At 35.4% G+C, this 6,837-nt stretch overlaps 1 pseudogene; it reads right to left on the reverse strand.

The window, feature by feature from the left end:
* Nucleotides 1-5,330: 5,330 nt before the first annotated feature.
* The window catches only part of LOC136843202 (uncharacterized), a 1,652-nt pseudogene continuing 145 nt past the window's right edge, over nt 5,331-6,837 (reverse strand).

Genomic DNA, 6,837 nt, shown 5'->3' on the forward strand with positions numbered 1-6,837 from the left:
ATATATATATATATATATATATATATGTATAATGTATTACAGTATCCTGCACCTTAACTCTCAGGTAAATAAGAATATTTCCTTGTTTACATGAGATACCCTTTGTCCAATCACAGATGAATAAACATACGATGGCCGTAAAGGGGCACAAATTTTCCTTTGTAAATCTACCGTGTTATTTGTCTAAGTATAAAATGGTAGACCCCGCTATAAAAAAATGATAGGGTTGTTGTACTATTGCTGGGTATTTTCATAATTTGGAAGCTACACTTCGTAATTTCGAAGACCCATTCCCTTTTTTATTGCTAATGGTAACCTAATAACGTTGCTGTTGATGTGCTAAGTCTTCCTGTTCTTACTTATTACATAGGCAGCGGTATCGCACACGAAAGTTTCGAAATGATGAAAGGGTGGACGATTGAAATATGCCAAGGTTCAGTTACACAAATAAAGAAATAAATAAATCTAAAGAAATACACACATACATACATATATATATATATATATATATATATATATATATATATATATATATATATATATATATATATATATAAATATATATATATATATATATATATATATATATATATATATATATATATATATATATATATATATATATGTATATATATATATAATATGTGCTCGTACTCACATCAGAAACGCAGGAGCAAATCCATATGAAAAAACAGTGCAAAGACCTTCTCAGCCAGATGGGGTAAGATGATTGATGTACTCCCCCTGACACCCTTCCTTTCTGGGTTAGTAGTGAAAACAACTGCTCCTTCATTTCTGGATGGACCGAAAGTGGCCTTGGAAGACTCTGAAAACATCAGCATAATTACCACTCTTGCGTGTACTTTAAATTGGGGTTACATCATGGTGTAGCTAATGAACATAATGTGTATAATGTCACGTATATAATGTCATCTCTTATTATTCATAATTGTGATAGCTTTACTCTACATATATGTAATTAAAATAAGACTTTTTTTTTAACGGGATCTTACAGATACATTGGATTTAAGTTAATGATGTCTATGCTTGTAGATAAACCACTAGATAACATTTACTTCTTAAATTGGATCATATTTCTATTTCTGGACGCAAGATGGCACCCCCCCTTTTTTTTTCTTTATAAAGGAATGCGTTTAGCTGTTGTTGTACTTCCGTTATTATGATTATTTATCTTTTCCTATTTACTCTGATTTTGAGTGTTACAAGTTGGTCAGTATATTCTGAAGGAAAAAAGAAGTCACCTCCAAAATATCAATAAATCTTTTCAAAGAATTTGGGGTTTCCATACAATGTAATTTTGTTGTATATTACTAAATCGTTCACACTGATTTAATGGGAGGCAGTTCTGTAGTACAGTGTGTGCCTGATACTAAGGAATCAGGTCCTTGGCAGCACAAATTAATCAACAAGTACATGATTATTTTTGCCCTGTTGTTTCCCGTAGTATGTATCTAAACATACTTTACACTTTATGTGCAAAAAGGCTAAATCACTTTCATCCTTGATTAATGGGTACGAATTGTCGCTGACAATTAAAGGAAAAGAATTAGATATGTCTTTGAAGGACTTTTTGCTATTTTCTGCAAGGTTAAATTATGGGGAAAAGAATGAACACTTTGCTCGTCCTAAATAAATAAACGCGCTCATCAACCAGGCTATGTCCCTTGGTAGATAGATACTTTTAGATCGTAAAATTAATTTGTACAAACGACTGAGTTACGATTTTAAAAAATTGTTGGAACAAAACCGCTGCGAACATTCTTTCTGTAAAGGAAACATGAAAGTCAACAAATCACGAAGGAGTAAGGAGCAAATAAGCAAAGACGAGTAGACTGCGAAAGATAACTCGGGCCTGAATTAAAGAAAACAGTTTAAATTCCACACAAATGAAAAGGAAAGAAAACAGATAAACTACTAAGAGTAGTAAAATTTATTTGCACATATAATACCAATTTTGCTCAGAGAATAAGACCCTTCACGAGAGTAGAGGAGAAATTAGATCTGAAAACATAACTTACTGGGAATGCGATGCGATGTGGTTGGAGGCAGTTGTAGGAGGGTGGAGGAGTGGGGGAGGAAAGGTTGCGAGGAGGGGGCGGGGTGGTCATGGCAAGGACCAAGGGTTATGCAGAAAACATACAGTCTCCCGGATAAGACAAAGAGTACCCAGGCATCTCGCTTTCTGTGATATTATATTTACATAGGTTGGCGCGGTGCACTGTAGGGTTTATCGTTAAAAAAAAAAAAAAAAAACCGGCCGTTGCAGGTGGGAGGGAAAGAGTAGAGGGAAGGGGTACGGCCCATAAGGTTCTAGAAAGCCCCTAGGTGCCACTCTGGGTGGCACTCAAGGTGCCCTGTGTCTGTTACTAAAACGCTGCTTCTATGATTACCTCGGTGCCTCACCCTTGCAACTGAACGTCACCGCAATGTGTACGGCTTCTTGTACGCTTTTCATTTTTTACCTGACGGTTTTACGTTTGCGCACATACTTTATATTTGCGAATTTCTTCCAAAGTGAAATCAAGTGTCATGTTTGTTATTTTATATGTGCCACTTACAGGGGCTGGCGCGTTTGCCCTCTAATAGAGTGTGAATTAGCATGGGAGCTCGAGCGTGGGTGCGTATTTTTCGTTTGTTTTATGAAGTTAGACTATTGTTGTCTGTTTTGTATATGTGGATGATTTTATTTAGTCCAATGGATTAACAGAAAATATTCACACACAATTAAATTTACGGCAGTAGCCAACAATAAATGTAAATAAACTCTTCACTGGGAATATTATCTTAACTATTCCAATGAATGATTGATGATTCAGTTAACAACCTTCATCTATCTAAAAATGAGTATTATCTATAAATCTGTTTAACAATGACTTGGAAAAGTGAATCTTAAATGGGAATAGTATCTAAACTATATCAGTATATTATTGACAATTTAGCTAACAACCTTCATCTAGAAATTAGTATTATGTGTAAATGAAATCAGTTTGACAATGGCTTCGGAAAAGTGAACAGGTGTTGCAAAGGGAACAGTGTGATTTTGTTGGTGCCTGTTATTTATCTACTGCCAGCGTGACAGACCTCTAACAATCTATAAAAATGAGAACGGTAACTTCGTTGATGGTTCTACTTCTATCAACATTTCAACAGTCATACTGTTCAATCCGGTAATTCTCGTTTAATCATCGTTACGTTTTATATTTTCACACTTTGGCTAAATGAAATGAAATTGATTGAATGGTCAACGAGTAAAAATTCTTAAATGATTATTATACGATAAAGCAACAGTCTTAGAACATAAAACTGAAAGATAATAAAAAAGATATGAATCGTTCGAATATATACTATAATATATATATATATATATATATATATATATATATATATATATATATATATATATATATATATATATATATATATATAATGTAGAATCTAGTGGTCACTTTTTACCAGATACATATGTAACTGTAATTGTGATACTATATATATATATATATATATATATATATATATATATATATATATATATATATATATATATATATATATATAATATAATCGTTTCCTGTAATGAATTCTAAAGATTCGTAACTCTTTTGTTATCCGCAATTTAGTGTTCTAAAACTATTGCTTTCTTATAAAATAATAATCATATATAAATTTATAAATATAGTATACTGTATAATAAGATATATACTGTACTGTATATATATATATATATATATATATATATATATATATATATATAATTTAATCTGATTTCAATGATTAGCTTTACCTTTCAAGAAAATAGTATAAACGTTGCTTGGCAACGTGTAACTGTGATTGCTGAACTCTAAAGCACTCCGTCCTGACGCCTCGACAAGGAATGGTTGAATCAGGAGTCAGGACTAGGCCTATGCCTATGCTGAATGAGTGATAGTGACAGTGGTCATGAAGACAAGGCAATGGAGGTAGGGAGGTTACCGCACTTTGAATGATGTCAGCTTTTTTACATTTTTCTATTACTGTATGAATAGGCTAAGGCCACGCTTCTTTTACCTTCCATTTTAAAAAAATAAATCAAATATCACTTGATGAACTCCCATAACACTGGTCTTCGCAACAACATCGAGAAAAAGTTATTGTAATTGAAGACTGTGAATGAGACGTCCTTCGTTTGATAATACTGGATTCAGTATTTTTTATTTCCAACGAACTTCTGCCAATATCAAATTCACTGACCTGGTGATAACCATTCAGCTGTCTCGGAGAGAATCAGCTCATGAGACTGCAAGTCAATCAAAGTTTCTTTTTCAATGAATACCCTGAAAGCAGTACAAGTTAGTAACAACAAATAACCTTTCCCACCTCAGCTGAGATCTCTTCTGACATCAGGTTCACTGACAGAGGACACCATTCGAAAATGGTGAAATGTAGCTTTATAAACGAAAATGCAATCAGGACGCTTTGGAAAATCACTGCGACAGCATCTGGGGGCACATTTCAGTCTAAGACCGACAGAAAATGCATATATGAAGATAAATAAGCTACACAGTCAGTGACTTTGTTTGTACCAAAAATGATTTTATATATATATATATATATATATATATATATATATATATATATATATATATATATATATATATATATATATATATATATATATATATACACACACACACACATATAAGCATTAAATTTGGCACAAGTACTCATTTTAAACCGCTCTTTTGAAAAATCTGGGTGGCCACACATGGTATCAATATGGCCACCACTTTTCAAGATGGCTGCTAGTTGTTTCGATTTCTGACACTTTTAGTAAATCATTGTTGAAATAAATACATCAATCACTATTCAGATAATGTCTTCCCGGGTAGAAGAGTTAATTGAAGATATCATCTGAGCTCCTACTACCATATTTACCATTGTGATAAAGATGGTGTACAAAATGGCCACCATAAAAAGTTTTCTTTGATAACTATGCAACTAAGAAAGATAAAAACACGGAATTTTTATCTATGCCTACATTTATGAGGCCAGAGAATCTGTTCCTAGCATTTCTATTGGGGTATTATCAATATTACATCTTAGAAAAGGACCCCATAATGCTACTGAAAAGTATACAAGCACAAGACTATAGTGGAGTATGACAGCAAAGTATCTTATCTATGTTCGAGCACTGTCTCAGTATCTTTTTTTAAGCCTGAAATGAATGCAAGATATTAAAGAGGCATGGTGTCACCCTTTAGTGTGACGAAATTCTCATTCAGATGTATCTGAAGCATCATTTGCAACATTATAGTTACACCTAACATTTGCAGCTACACAAAATTGTGCATGTAAGCCCAAGCCTGTAGCATTTTTGGACTTGAAGGAAGCAAGGGGATAATTGTGAAGGAGTCAGGCAGCTCAGGTATAGATTTTACCCTCTCTGGCCCAAACTGTACTGGCTTATGCTCTTCCCCCCAGTTGTCTTTGGCAGGGTGCTGGAATACCAAAATGCTGGTCCCAAGAAAAGAGATAGTAGCTGTGGTTGCTGAAGGGTTGTGATCGATGTTGCCCATGACCGCAGTGGTAAACAACCCCTTTCTCAAGACGGGTGGACAGACTACACCATCTTCCACATACTTGGTGTCAGTGGCATCTCCCAGTTGGGCTGATGTCTCCCGTACCCTGTCATAGGAAATGCTCATACCATGATCATGAAGCATTTCTACCAGGCTTCTCTTCCTTGTTTTGGCACAGATAGCCATGCCTGTGAACACTGGAAAAGGAGTTTCTCTATCCTTTGAGTGTCGATGTACACTTGCTCCTTCCTTCTGTTTTGAGAAGTGGTTGTACTGCAGGAGCTGAGCTATAGCCAGGTCTGACTTTGATGAGCCAAACCTTAGCCATGACTTTATGTTAGCTCCATGTTCAACCATACTAGTGAACTGGGGCAGACTTTGAGGTATGGCATCACTGATGCATCCTTCACCAAACCTGGACTGATGATCCAGAATATGCCTCCTCAGTATCTTTGCTGCTTTAGCAATCACAAGTGTATCTGAGTAGTCAGACGCCTGAGATAGGGCTAAAGCTACATCTTCCTGCAAGGAAAGTAGTACACCTCTTCCTTTCTTGTGTGCTCCTAATTCAGGGATTTCTGCTAACAATTTGTCTTTTAATCTTGTTGTATTTACAGTGGGTGAGGAAATGCCCAATTGTTCCAGGGAGTGCTGGTATAACTGGGATATCTCTGCAAGAGGAAATAAGGCAGGACCATCCGAACTCAAGCTGGTTTCAATGATATAATTAACCAGCTCTGATAGAACCAGTGGATATACATCTGGTTTTTCACTGTGACATTGTTCTTTCTAAAGAGTTCTAAGATGGGACCTCTCCCTATTGTAAAAGCCAGTGAGATATACAAGATGGTATTTCAGGTCTTGTGCAACTGCATCACCTGCACCTAGTTTTGCCAATAATTTACCATCATTAAGTTTGTGAGTGCACTCTTGTAGTCTCCTGTTGAGATTCATGGTCATTACTTGTGGAAGATCTGATACAGGTGCCACATTTTCACAAAATATGCATGCTTCATTGTCATGACTCATTTGATGCTGTTTAGCATGCTTTTCCTATGGTTCACTACCTTCAACTGTAGATCTTCGCTTTCTTGCATGATCAAGTTTTATATTATTAAACATGACCCTACAACTCTTGTGGTATTTTGCCATGTTTTGTCGCAGTGTTGCCTCCATGCCACTGCCTTCATCCAGCCTTGGCGGGTCAAAGTTAAGTGGCATTTCACCAATCTCCTGGAACAATGGCACATTGGCTGAAATC

Source organism: Macrobrachium rosenbergii, chromosome 2, assembly GCF_040412425.1.
Source record: "Macrobrachium rosenbergii isolate ZJJX-2024 chromosome 2, ASM4041242v1, whole genome shotgun sequence".
Classification (NCBI taxonomy): domain Eukaryota; kingdom Metazoa; phylum Arthropoda; class Malacostraca; order Decapoda; family Palaemonidae; genus Macrobrachium; species Macrobrachium rosenbergii.